Source organism: Cervus elaphus, chromosome 33 (genome assembly GCF_910594005.1).
Source record: "Cervus elaphus chromosome 33, mCerEla1.1, whole genome shotgun sequence".
NCBI lineage: Eukaryota > Metazoa > Chordata > Mammalia > Artiodactyla > Cervidae > Cervus > Cervus elaphus.
In genome coordinates, this window is record NC_057847.1 from 8,412,819 (window position 1) to 8,427,166 (window position 14,348).

Sequence of the window (14,348 nt, forward strand, 5' to 3'; positions counted from 1 at the left end):
TCCCTGTTTTGAAACAAGAGAATGAATGAAAGCGTTGAGTGCAGCAGCCATGAGGTTCCCTCCCGTCACAGCTCACAGTAAGGCAAGAAGGATCAAAGTAACTGTTGTCTGTCTGTTTTAGCAGTTGGTGACAATCCAGTAGATCCTGTCTTCAATTCACGTAGAACTCTTTAAGGAAGAGTGTGAAGGCCCTCAGGAAGGTCCCGTGCTTGGCGGGCGGCGTGGGGACAAGGGGGGCCGCGGTGGGGCGAAGGGGTGGGGCTGAGGCACTGGGGTGGACCGCGCAGGTGGCTCGCGGTGGGTTTGGGCCCTGGGCAGGTGCCGGGCAGGATGGGCACTCAGGGCCCCGGCTGCGCTACGCCTACGCCCGCGGGAGGCTCAGAGGACCGAGGGCCGCGGTCCGCGGCGGGCCCGAATCAGACACCTCCGGGGCCACGTGGCCCTAAGCCTGGAAGGCGAGTGGGGCGGGGGGTGGGGGTGGGCGCGGGCGCCGACAGGGGGCGGGCCTGGAGAGGCCCAGGGCGGGAGGGCGCCGAGACCTCCGCGCCCCTCACCCCAACCCCAGGCCCAGGCATGCACGGCCAGCCGGCCACTCGGGGTCCAGGAAGCCCTCCGGGGCCCCGGGCCGGGCCAGGCGGGTTCTGGCCGGGCTTGGCGGTGTGCGGAGGCCGGGCGGCGTCGGGCGGCCGCCGGGCTGCCGGCCCTGGCCGACCGGAGTCCGGTCGCAGGTCGTGCGGCTCAAGTGCAGCCCGCGGCCCTTGGAGAGGTGTGGCCGGCTGGCCTGACCGGCAGGCAAGTCAGACCAAAAGGGAGGCGCAACGCAGGGTTCTTAAGGTTCTTAAGGCGCCTGGCTGCAGCCACCTCCGTCTAGGGCCATACCACCCTGAACGCGCCAGATCTTGTCTGATCTGGGAAGCGAAGCAGGGTCTGGCCTGGTTAGTACTTGGGTGGGAGACCGCCTGGGAATACCGGGTGCTGTAGGCTTCCTGCCTCCCCTGTCCTTTAGCCCTGGCTCCCCCGGCGCGGTTGGCCGCCCCGAGCCCCACCTGCCCCTGGCCCCTCGCCCCACCTGCCCCTGGCCCCTCGCACCTGGCGCGCTCAGAGCCGTCGCCTGCCTTCCAGCCGGCCGGCCAGCCGGCCTGCCGGCGGCCCTCGAAGACAGCAGCAGCCCAACTCTTGGGTCCCCGCAGCCCCAGCCCCTCCCCCGGTGGGTGGCCGGGGCCCCGACTCCCGCCGCAGGCCTGGGTTGCCTCCGGATTTGGCTTCCAGGAAACCAGATGACAGTCGGGTCTCCATCTGGGGCTCCCTTGGCATGCCTCAGGCAATCCCGGGGGCTGCCCCAGCCCGAGCCCCAGCCTGGTACTCCCAGGCGACCGTTCGCGCGCGCGCACACACACACACACACACACACACACACACACAGACACACACACAGACACACAAAGACACACACAGAGACACACCCCGCCCAGGACAGGTGAAGAGCTGCAAAGCACAGGGAAGGGAGACTCAGAAAGAGGGGAGAGAGTCCTAGTCTGGCAGAGACCACCCTCACAACCCTCACGTTCGGTTTCAAAAGCCCCGTGGTCCAGTGAAGAACAGGGCGGATGTAGGTAGAGTGGCGGCGGCGTCAGCCAATGCACAGACAGCGAGGGCGGAGCGCGCGCAGCGAGCCTCTGACGGCGGGCGGGCGGCGTGCGACGCAGTCGGGCCCCCTACGCGCTGCGCCCGGAGCGGCGGCGGTCGGTATCGGTGCTGGAGACGGCGGCGGCGACGGTTTCGTGGCGGCCGCGCGCTGCTCTCTGAGCGGCGGGTGGTGGTGCGGCCTAGCCCCTCACTCCTGACACTTCCCCTCCCCCAGCGCACCGCGGTAAGTCGGGGGCCGGGGTGGTGGAGGCCGGAGACCGGCGGGCTCCTCCTCCACTCTGGGAGGGCGGGTGGGCGGGTGCGCGGGGCGTCCCAGGCCCTCTCGGCGCCCCAGTCTCGCGCCCTAGCGCGCACCTTCTGCCCTGGGGGAGCGGGCCCCGAGGCCTGGCCCTTGAGGCTCTGAGGAGGGATTGCTCTCTGTGGGGTCTGGGCCCGGGGCTCTGGCGGTCAAAGCCTCCCTTGAGTGAGCGTTTCTCGAGCAGGTTGGACTCCTTCATTTGCCCGGCAGTGATTAGGTGGGCAGGCCCTCTGCGGGAGCAGCGCCTTGAAACCCCGAGGGAGGGTTTCCTCAGCACTTCGCTGATCACCGTGCGGGATTGGGCTTTCTTTGTTTTGGCTTCTCCAAGGAGAGATTTGCAACCCCAGGGGAGGGTGAGTGGGTCGGGAGTTTGTGAGCTTATGAAAACTGCATCTGAGAAAACTAAGGTCATTGAATGGAGTGAAACCTTACTTTTTGTTCTCCCACGTGTCCCGCGTAAAGCCAGGCGAGAAACGGTGTGGTTTCTGGATTACTTACTCTAGGCATAAGGACCTTGGAAATTAAGTCAATTAAGTGTATGAACAATGTTTCTTGAGAATTTGGCACATTCTCTGTGTTTAGAATTGAACCGAAGTATTTTTCATTTGTGTCTTTTACCCATGAGATACTCATAACACCCCTCCCCAAGATTTAACAATCAAGAATGTCTTCAACCATTGTCAAATGTTACTTGGGAGGCAAAACTGCCTCTCAGTGAGACTGCTGCTGTACAGAGAATATTCCCAATATTTCAATAAAAACATCTTACCTTTTAAAAAAAAAAGAAGAAGAAGAAAGAGGGAGAGAGAGACAGCAAGAGGACCACACAGATTCCCCACCCCCAGCCCCACCCCCACGCCTCCACACCCTCCCCCGTCCATCGTGGGTATGCACCCGGCCCCCAGTCGGCCTGACCACAGCCTCGCCCACCGACACCCTCACACACACACTCTCACACACTCACCCTCTGGTCTGGGGGCGGGGGCTGGGTCTTGCCTTAGGGAGCCAAGCTGAAGGGGACCTTTGAGACTTCAGCTGCGAGGAAGTCTTGGGGACCCCACGGGGGACTGCCAGCCCCGGGGCACCGCGTCCAGCCTGGGCCGCCCCAAGGGAACGCCCCCTCCCTTGGGGAAGCGGCTTCTTCCGCAGGGCCTCTCTCTGGGGTGGTCACGGTTGTGCCAGTGTGTCTGTCTCGGATCGGATGCCATCCTCTCTCCCGTGTCTGTCTCCCGTTTGCCTTCTGTCAGTCGGTCTGTCTCCCTCTGTCTGTCTCCACCTGTGTGTGTGTGTGTGTGTGTGTGTGTGTGTCCGCGCGCGTGTCTGTCTTCATCTCCCTCTCGCCGTCTGGGAGTCTGTCTCTGAACCTTCATCTCTTTCTGCCTCTGAGTCTCCTGACCCCCGGCCTCTCACAGGCGCTGTGGGTCTGGCTCTGGCTGAGGAGCTTGCGCCGGCCGGCTGTCTCCCTTGGCCTGGGTGCGTGCGAGTGTGTGTGTGTGTGTCCGTGTCCGTGCCCCTGCCTGTCGCTCGTCCGCTCTCTCAGGAAGGTCCTGTGCTTGGCGGGCGGCGTGGGGACAAGGGGGGGCCGCGGTCGGGCGAAGGGGCGGGGCTGCCGCGCTCCAGTCGCCGGCGGCGGCCGGCCCGCCCGCAAGCCAGACACCTCTGGGGCCACTTGGGCCTGAGCAGCGATCCGGAGGGGTGGGTGGGGGACCCGAGCGGGGGGCGGGCCTGGAGAGGCCCAGGGTGGGTGGGCGCCCAGACCTCCGCGCCCCTCACGCCAACCCGCAGCCCAGGCCTGCACGCCTAACCGGCCGCTCGTGGTCCCGGCAACCCTCCGGGCCCCCGGGCCGGGCCAGGCTTGCTTGCCAGGGCGGCGGTGTGCGGGGACGGGGCGGCGTCGGCCGGGCTGCCGGGCCTGGCCGGCCCGAGTTCGGTCGTTGGTCGTGCGGCTCAAGTGCAGCGCGCGCCCCGTGGAAAGGTGCGGCCCGGGCCGGCTCGACCGGCACGTCAGAGCGAGAGGGAGGCGCAGCGCAGGGCTTTGAAGGCGCCTGGCGCCAGCCGCCTCCCTCTGATGAGATCATACCACCCTGAACGGGCCAGATGTCTTCTGATCTGGGAAACTAAGCAGGGTTAGTTAGTACTTGGATGGGAGACCCCCTAGTAGTTAGGAGCTCCAGGCTTTTGCACAAAGTAGACGACAAGCCAACGTATAGGTGATGAAACGTTTATCGTGAAAAATCCAATGAAACCTGAATTCGAAGATGGTTTATGGCATAGAAGCAAGTGTTTTCCATTAGGTTCCCCCCTCCCCCCGAATTAACTTGCATGATGGTTTCCCATTAGCATAATGCTTAGTTTTTATTCCTTCTTTCCTTGTCTGTATCCATCTTTTTGCATCATCATGTGGTGCCTTATTGGCATAATTTTCCGCCTTTTTTCTTTTTTGTAACTTTTCGAAAAAGGACTTCTTAGGCATTAACATACTGATATGTCCATAAGGGGGAAAGACTTCTTCCCTACAACTGCATTGAAAAAATTTGAACTTAAGAAAATCTGTTTTAATGTAGCAGAATTATTATTTTATCTTTCCAATCTAGCATTTGTGAAATCCTTAACTGCTGATAAGTGTTCAGGCTTCCCTGGTGGCTCAGCTGGTGAAGAATCCACCTGGCATGCAGGAGACCTGGGTTCCATCCCTGGGTTGCAGAGACCCCCTGGAGAAGGGAACGGCTACCCACTCTAGTATTCGGGCCTGGAGAATTCCATGGACTGTATAGTCCCTGCGTTCGCAGAGTCAGACATGACTGAGCGACTTTCACGGGTCACCAACAACGGTTCAGCCTGAAATAAGAACTTTCAAACATCTTTGAACGCAGACGCTCTTAACTTATTTTCCCTCTGGGATCAATATCCTGCATTTACTTTCAGGTTACGTATACACAATAGGCACAGAACTCTCTTATTGTGTCTTTTATTTGCATATAAATTAACAGCCTAGCAAATTTAAAATAGAAACACTAAAGACAGTGTTGCGCAGAGCAATCTCTGTTAAATGCCCCATTATCTCACTGAAGTTCCTATACACATGCAGGGACTGAAGGAGGACAGGAAGATGGCAGAAGAGCAACCCGCGAGCCACTGCTGTGTCTGTGCACATCAACTACAGACTGCAAGGTAAGGACCGTATTTTACATAAATAGAAACACAGTTACAATTCAGATTTCCGTTTTAAGTTGCCTCCATAATTGGTTTGCAATAGCAACAGATTCTCCCCTTTCTTCATAGCCATACGCCAACACGTATCATTTTTAAAAATCTATTAATGTCAGACAAAACCATCACAATGCTTCAGGAGTGACTTCAAGAAAACTCCAGTCAAGTCACAGTACTCAGGCAGGTGGGTTTAATAAACAAGTCCTAGGTAGATATCAATCCACCTCAAAGTGGGCAGTAATGTTGGAACACATCTAGGATTTCCTTTTTAAACACACGCTCCAAGGAAAGCAGCACTGAATTTACCAGAGGAACGGTGAAAAGAGGACATCACTGGAAGGGAGTTTACACAGCCAGCCTGGCCCTGCGGTCTGACGCTGGGGCAGCATCTGTCTGCTCGCTTGGCCCCTGTGTCCCTCGGGGAGGACACGGGCTCGAGAGTGCAGAACAGTATCATCACTAGGACTGCCCGGAGCTGCTGCGAACATCCAGAAAGTTGCACTTGAAGAGTTCTTTAGAGGGCTTCCCTGGTCATCCAGTGGCTGCTCCCAATGCAGGGGCCTGGGTTCCATCTCTGGCCAGTGAACTAGATCCCATACACTGCAAGTAAGAGTTTGCCCGCCACAATTAAAGATCCCATGTGTGGCAACCAAGACCTAGTGCAGCTTACAACAAAGAAAAAGGCACCACACGTTCTTCAGAAAGTGCTATAAAAGGCTATGAATGATTGCTTCTACGAAGCAAATAGTAAGAAATACGTGTATTAGTTGCTCAGTTGTGTCCGAGTCTTTGTGACTCCATGGACTGTGTAGCCTTCCAAGTTCCCCTGTCCGTGGAATTCTCTAGGCAAGAATACTGGAAGAGGTCACCATTCCCTTCTCTAGGCGATCGTCTCAACCCAGCCGTGGAACCCAGGGCTCCTGCATTGCAGACAGATTCTTCACCACCTGAGCCACCAGGGAAGCCCAGGAAATATGTAGACCAGACTCCTATGAATAAAGACAGGTGCCATTAGAGAGAAAATAACCTACTAGGTTCATTTAGTTCTATTAGTGCGCTTCTCCTTGGGAGTGAAAAATAAGAGTACTTCTGGAGAACCTGACAAAGCTGTGATTTATCTTAATAAAAGACTTCTGATGGAGATCTTGAAACCTGTTTCCTGAAAGAAATGAGTTATAAATATATTTCTTAAGCCTGGTGGCAACGTTTCTAATGACAGAATTCATCTCCCATGCAGCTCAATGAATCCCTGTTTTGAAACAAGAGAATGAATGAAAGCGTTGAGTGCAGCAGCCATGAGGTTCCCTACCGTCACAGCTCACAGTAAGGCAAGAAGGATCAAAGTAACTGTTGTCTGTCTGTTTTAGCAGTTGGTGACAATCCAGTAGATCCTGTCTTCAATTCACGTAGAACTCTTTAAGGAAGAGTGTGAAGGCCCTCAGGAAGGTCCCGTGCTTGGCGGGCGGCGTGGGGACAAGGGGGGCCGCGGTGGGGCGAAGGGGTGGGGCTGAGGCGCTGGGGTGGACCGCGCAGGTGGCTCGCGGTGGGTTTGGGCCCTGGGCAGGTGCCGGGCAGGATGGGCACTCAGGGCCCCGGCTGCGCTACGCCTACGCCCGCGGGAGGCTCAGAGGACCGAGGGCCGCGGTCCGCGGCGGGCCCGAATCAGACACCTCCGGGGCCACGTGGCCCTGAGCCTGGAAGGCGAGTGGGGCGGGGGGTGGGGGTGGGCTCGGGCGCCGACAGGGGGCGGGCCTGGAGAGGCCCAGGGCGGGAGGGCGCCGAGACCTCCGCGCCCCTCACCCCAACCCCAGGCCCAGGCATGCACGGCCAGCCGGCCACTCGGGGTCCAGGAAGCCCTCCGGGGCCCCGGGCCGGGCCAGGCGGGTTCTGGCCGGGCTTGGCGGTGTGCGGAGGCCGGGCGGCGTCGGGCGGCCGCCGGGCTGCCGGCCCTGGCCGACCGGAGTCCGGTCGCAGGTCGTGCGGCTCAAGTGCAGCCCGCGGCCCTTGGAGAGGTGTGGCCGGCTGGCCTGACCGGCAGGCAAGTCAGACCAAAAGGGAGGCGCAACGCAGGGTTCTTAAGGTTCTTAAGGCGCCTGGCTGCAGCCACCTCCGTCTAGGGCCATACCACCCTGAACGCGCCAGATCTTGTCTGATCTGGGAAGCGAAGCAGGGTCTGGCCTGGTTAGTACTTGGGTGGGAGACCGCCTGGGAATACCGGGTGCTGTAGGCTTCCTGCCTCCCCTGTCCTTTAGCCCTGGCTCCCCCGGCGCGGTTGGCCGCCCCAAGCCCCACCTGCCCCTGGCCCCTCGCACCCGGCGCGCTCAGAGCCGTCGCCTGCCTTCCAGCCGGCCTGCCGGCGGCCCTCGAAGACAGCAGCAGCCCAACTCTTGGGTCCCCGCAGCCCCAGCCCCTCCCCCGGTGGGTGGCCGGGGCCCCGACTCCCGCCGCAGGCCTGGCTTGCCTCCGGATTTGGCTTCCAGGAAACCAGATGACAGTCGGGTCTCCATCTGGGGCTCCCTTGGCATGCCTCAGGCAATCCCGGGGGCTGCCCCAGCCCGAGCCCCAGCCCAGTACTCCCAGGTGACCGTTCGCGCGCGTGTGCACACACACACACACACACAAACACACACACAGAGACAGAGACACACAAAGACACACACAGAAACACACAGACACACCCCGCCCCGGACAGGTAAAGAGCTGCAAAGCACAGGGAAGGGAGACTCAGAAAGAGGGGAGAGAGTCCTAATCTGGCAGAGACAACCCTCACAACCCTCACGTTCGGTTTCAAAAGCCCCGTGGTCCAGTGAAGAACAGGGCGGATGCAGATAGAGTGGTGGCGGAGTCAGCCAATGCACAGACAGTGAGGGCGGAGCGCGCGCAGTGAGCCTCTGACGGCGGGCGGGCGGCGTGCGACGCAGTCGGGCCCCCTACGCGCTGCGCCCGGAGCGGCGGCGGTCGGTATCGGTGCTGGAGACGGCGGCGGCGACGGTTTCGTGGCGGCCGCGCGCTGCTCTCTGAGCGGCGGGTGGTGGTGCGGCCTAGCCCCTCACTCCTGACACTTCCCCTCCCCCAGCGCACCGCGGTAAGTCGGGGGCCGGGGTGGTGGAGGCCGGAGACCGGCGGGCTCCTCCTCCACTCTGGGAGGGCGGGTGGGCGGGTGCGCGGGGCGTCCCAGGCCCTCTCGGCGCCCCAGTCTCGCGCCCTAGCTCGCACCTTCTGCCCTGGGGGAGCGGGCCCCGAGGCCTGGCCCTTGAGGCTCTGAGGAGGGATTGCTCTCTGTGGGGTCTGGGCCCGGGGCTCTGGCGGTCAAAGCCTCCCTTGAGTGAGCGTTTCTCGAGCAGGTTGGAACTCCTTCATTTGCCCGGCAGTGATTAGGTGGGCAGGCCCTCTGCGGGAGCAGCGCCTTGAAACCCCGAGGGACGGTTTCCTCAGCACTTCTCTGATCACCGTGCGGGATTGGGCTTTCTTTGTTTTGGCTTCTCCAAGGAGAGATTTGCAACCCCAGGGGAGGGTGAGTGGGTCGGGAGTTTGTGAGCTTATGAAAACTGCATCTGAGAAAACGAAGGTCATTGAATGGAGTGAAACCTTACTTTTTGTTCTCCCACGTGTCCCGCGTAAAGCTAGGCGAGAAACGGTGTGGTTTCTGGATTACTTACTCTAGGCATAAGGACCTTGGAAATTAAGTCAATTAAGTGTATGAACAATGTTTCTTGAGAATTTGGCACATTCTCTGTGTTTAGAATTGAACCGAAGTATTGTTCATTTGTGTCTTTTACCCATGAGATACTCATAACACCCCTCCCCAAGATTTAACAATCAAGAATGTCTTCAACCATTGTCAAATGTTACTTGGGAGGCAAAACTGCCTCTCAGTGAGACTGCTGCTGTACAGAGAATAGTCCCAATATTTCAATAAAAGCATCTTACCTTTTAAAAAAAAAAGAAGAAGAAGAAAGAGGGAGAGAGAGACAGCAAGAGGACCACACAGATTCCCCACCCCCAGCCCCACCCCCACGCCTCCACACCCTCCCCCGTCCATCGTGGGTATGCACCCGGCCCCCAGTCGGCCTGACCACAGCCTCGCCCACCGACACCCTCACACACACACTCTCACACACTCACCCTCTGGTCTGGGGGCGGGGGCTGGGTCTTGCCTTAGGGAGCCAAGCTGAAGGGGACCTTTGAGACTTCAGCTGCGAGGAAGTCTTGGGGACCCCACGGGGGACTGCCAGCCCCGGGGCACCGCGTCCAGCCTGGGCCGCCCCAAGGGAACGCCCCCTCCCTTGGGGAAGCGGCTTCTTCCGCAGGGCCTCTCTCTGGGGTGGTCACGGTTGTGCCAGTGTGTCTGTCTCGGATCGGATGCCATCCTCTCTCCCGTGTCTGTCTGCCTCTGTCTGTCTCCACCTGTGTGTGTGTGTGTGTGTGTGTTTGTGTGTGTGTCCGCGCGCGTGTCTGTCTTCATCTCCCTCTCGCCGTCTGGGAGTCTGTCTCTGAACCTTCATCTCCTTCTGCCTCTGAGTCTCCTGACCCCCGGCCTCTCACAGGCGCTGTGGGTCTGGCTCTGGCTGAGGAGCTTGCGCCGGCCGGCTGTCTCCCTTGGCCTGGGTGGGTGCGAGTGTGTGTGTGTGTGTCCGTGCCCGTGCCCCTGCCTGTCGCTCGTCCGCTCTCTCAGGAAGGTCCTGTGCTTGGCGGGCGGCGTGGGGACAAGGGGGGGCCGCGGTCGGGCGAAGGGGCGGGGCTGCCGCGCTCCAGTCGCCGGCGGCGGCCGGCCCGCCCGCAAGCCAGACACCTCTGGGGCCACTTGGGCCTGAGCAGCGATCCGGAGGGGTGGGTGGGGGACCCGAGCGGGGGGCGGGCCTGGAGAGGCCCAGGGTGGGTGGGCGCCCAGACCTCCGCGCCCCTCACGCCAACCCGCAGCCCAGGCCTGCACGCCTAACCGGCCGCTCGTGGTCCCGGCAACCCTCCGGGCCCCCGGGCCGGGCCAGGCTTGCTTGCCAGGGCGGCGGTGTGCGGGGACGGGGCGGCGTCGGCCGGGCTGCCGGGCCTGGCCGGCCCGAGTTCGGTCGCTGGTCGTGCGGCTCAAGTGCAGCGCGCGCCCCGTGGAAAGGTGCGGCCCGGGCCGGCTCGACCGGCACGTCAGAGCGAGAGGGAGGCGCAGCGCAGGGCTTTGAAGGCGCCTGGCGCCAGCCGCCTCCCTCTGATGAGATCATACCACCCTGAACGGGCCAGATGTCTTCTGATCTGGGAAACTAAGCAGGGTTAGTTAGTACTTGGATGGGAGACCCCCTAGTAGTTAGGAGCTCCAGGCTTTTGCACAAAGTAGACGACAAGCCAACGTATAGGTGATGAAACGTTTATCGTGAAAAATCCAATGAAACCTGAATTCGAAGATGGTTTATGGCATAGAAGCAAGTGTTTTCCATTAGGTTCCCCCCTCCCCCCGAATTAACTTGCATGATGGTTTCCCATTAGCATAATGCTTAGTTTTTATTCCTTCTTTCCTTGTCTGTATCCATCTTTTTGCATCATCATGTGGTGCCTTATTGGCATAATTTTCCGCCTTTTTTCTTTTTTGTAACTTTTCGAAAAAGGACTTCTTAGGCATTAACATACTGATATGTCCATAAGGGGGAAAGACTTCTTCCCTACAACTGCATTGAAAAAATTTGAACTTAAGAAAATCTGTTTTAATGTAGCAGAATTATTATTTTATCTTTCCAATCTAGCATTTGTGAAATCCTTAACTGCTGATAAGTGTTCAGGCTTCCCTGGTGGCTCAGCTGGTGAAGAATCCACCTGGCATGCAGGAGACCTGGGTTCGATCCCTGGGTTGCAGAGACCCCCTGGAGAAGGGAAAGGCTATCCACTCTAGTATTCGGGCCTGGAGAATTCCATGGACTGTATAGTCCCTGCGTTCGCAGAGTCAGACATGACTGAGCGACTTTCACGGGTCACCAACAACGGTTCAGCCTGAAATAAGAACTTTCAAAAATCTTTGAACACAGACGCTCTTAACTTATTTTCCCTCTGGGATCAATATCCTGCATTTACTTTCAGGTTACGTATACACAATAGGCACAGAACTCTCTTATTGTGTCTTTTATTTGCATATAAATTAACAGCCTAGCAAATTTAAAATAGAAACACTAAAGACAGTGTTGCGCAGAGCAATCTCTGTTAAATGCCCCATTATCTCACTGAAGTTCCTATACACATGCAGGGACTGAAGGAGGACAGGAAGATGGCAGAAGAGCAACCCGCGAGCCACTGCTGTGTCTGTGCACATCAACTACAGACTGCAAGGTAAGGACCGTATTTTACATAAATAGAAACACAGTTACAATTCAGATTTCCGTTTTAAGTTGCCTCCATAATTGGTTTGCAATAGCAACAGATTCTCCCCTTTCTTCATAGCCATACGCCAACACGTATCATTTTTAAAAATCTATTAATGTCAGACAAAACCATCACAATGCTTCAGGAGTGACTTCAAGAAAACTCCAATCAAGTCACAGTACTCAGGCAGGTGGGTTTAATAAACAAGTCCTAGGTAGATATCAGTCCACCTCAAAGTGGGCAGTAATGTTGGAACACATCTAGGATTTCCTTTTTAAACACACGCTCCAAGGAAAACAGTACTGAATTTACCAGAGGAACGGTAAAAAGAGGACATCACTGGAAGGGAGTTTACACAGCCAGTCTGGCCCTGCGGTCTGACGCTGGGGTAGCATCTGTCTGCTCGCTTGGCCCCTGTGTCCCTCGGGGAGGACACGGGCTCGGGAGTGCAGAACAGTATCATCACTAGGACTGCCCGGAGCTGCTGCGAACATCCAGAAAGTTGCACTTGAAGAGTTCTTTAGAGGGCTTCCCTGGTCATCCAGTGGCTGCTCCCAATGCAGGGGCCTGGGTTCCATCTCTGGCCAGTGAACTAGATCCCATACACTGCAAGTAAGAGTTTGCCCGCCACAATTAAAGATCCCATGTGTGGCAACCAAGACCTAGTGCAGCTTACAACAAAGAAAAAGGCACCACACGTTCTTCAGAAAGTGCTATAAAAGGCTATGAATGATTGCTTCTACGAAGCAAATAGTAAGAAATACGTGTATTAGTTGCTCAGTTGTGTCCGAGTCTTTGTGACTCCATGGACTGTGTAGCCTTCCAAGTTCCCCTGTCCGTGGAATTCTCTAGGCAAGAATACTGGAAGAGGTCACCATTCCCTTCTCTAGGCGATCGTCTCAACCCAGCCGTGGAACCCAGGGCTCCTGCATTGCAGACAGATTCTTCACCACCTGAGCCACCAGGGAAGCCCAGGAAATATGTAGACCAGACTCCTATGAATAAAGACAGGTGCCATTAGAGAGAAAATAACCTACTAGGTTCATTTAGTTCTATTAGTGCGCTTCTCCTTGGGAGTGAAAAATAAGAGTACTTCTGGAGAACCTGACAAAGCTGTGATTTATCTTAATAAAAGACTTCTGATGGAGATCTTGAAACCTGTTTCCTGAAAGAAATGAGTTATAAATATATTTCTTAAGCCTGGTGGCAACGTTTCTAATGACAGAATTCATCTCCCATGCAGCTCAATGAATCCCTGTTTTGAAACAAGAGAATGAATGAAAGCGTTGAGTGCAGCAGCCATGAGGTTCCCTACCGTCACAGCTCACAGTAAGGCAAGAAGGATCAAAGTAACTGTTGTCTGTCTGTTTTAGCAGTTGGTGACAATCCAGTAGATCCTGTCTTCAATTCACGTAGAACTCTTTAAGGAAGAGTCTGAAGGCCCTCAGGAAGGTCCCGTGCTTGGCGGGCGGCGTGGGGACAAGGGGGGCCGCGGTGGGGCGAAGGGGTGGGGCTGAGGCGCTGGGGTGGACCGCGCAGGTGGCTCGCGGTGGGTTTGGGCCCTGGGCAGGTGCCGGGCAGGATGGGCACTCAGGGCCCCGGCTGCGCTACGCCTACGCCCGCGGGAGGCTCAGAGGACCGAGGGCCGCGGTCCGCGGCGGGCCCGAATCAGACACCTCCGGGGCCACGTGGCCCTGAGCCTGGAAGGCGAGTGGGGCGGGGGGTGGGGGTGGGCCCGGGCGCCGACAGGGGGCGGGCCTGGAGAGGCCCAGGGCGGGAGGGCGCCGAGACCTCCGCGCCCCTCACCCCAACCCCAGGCCCAGGCATGCACGGCCAGCCGGCCACTCGGGGTCCAGGAAGCCCTCCGGGGCCCCGGGCCGGGCCAGGCGGGTTCTGGCCGGGCTTGGCGGTGTGCGGAGGCCGGGCGGCGTCGGGCGGCCGCCGGGCTGCCGGCCCTGGCCGACCGGAGTCCGGTCGCAGGTCGTGCGGCTCAAGTGCAGCCCGCGGCCCTTGGAGAGGTGTGGCCGGCTGGCCTGACCGGCAGGCAAGTCAGACCGAAAGGGAGGCGCAACGCAGGGTTCTTAAGGTTCTTAAGGCGCCTGGCTGCAGCCACCTCCGTCTAGGGCCATACCACCCTGAACGCGCCAGATCTTGTCTGATCTGGGAAGCGAAGCAGGGTCTGGCCTGGTTAGTACTTGGGTGGGAGACCGCCTGGGAATACCGGGTGCTGTAGGCTTCCTGCCTCCCCTGTCCTTTAGCCCTGGCTCCCCCGGCGCGGTTGGCCGCCCCGAGCCCCACCTGCCCCTGGCCCCTCGCACCCGGCGCGCTCAGAGCCGTCGCCTGCCTTCCAGCCGGCCTGCCGGCGGCCCTCGAAGACAGCAGCAGCCCAACTCTTGGGTCCCCGCAGCCCCAGCCCCTCCCCCGGTGGGTGGCCGGGGCCCCGACTCCCGCCGCAGGCCTGGCTTGCCTCCGGATTTGGCTTCCAGGAAACCAGATGACAGTCGGGTCTCCATCTGGGGCTCCCTTGGCATGCCTCAGGCAATCCCGGGGGCTGCCCCAGCCCGAGCCCCAGCCCAGTACTCCCAGGTGACCGTTCGCGCGCGTGTGCACACACACACACACACACACACACACAGAGACAGAGACACACAAAGACACACACAGAAACACACAGACACACCCCGCCCCGGACAGGTAAAGAGCTGCAAAGCACAGGGAAGGGAGACTCAGAAAGAGGGGAGAGAGTCCTAGTCTGGCAGAGACAACCCTCACAACCCTCACGTTCGGTTTCAAAAGCCCCGTGGTCCAGTGAAGAACAGGGCGGATGCAGATAGAGTGGTGGCGGAGTCAGCCA

The 14,348-nt window shown here is 58.7% G+C and overlaps 3 pseudogenes; all 3 read left to right on the forward strand.

The window, feature by feature from the left end:
• The first annotated feature begins 865 nt into the window (after nt 1-865).
• On the forward strand, nt 866-984 carry LOC122688761 (annotated as a pseudogene).
• Nucleotides 985-7,266: 6,282 nt separating this feature from the next.
• On the forward strand, nt 7,267-7,385 carry LOC122688762 (annotated as a pseudogene).
• A 6,226-nt stretch (nt 7,386-13,611) lies between these two features.
• LOC122688763 lies at nt 13,612-13,730 on the forward strand (annotated as a pseudogene).
• Nucleotides 13,731-14,348: the final 618 nt, after the last annotated feature.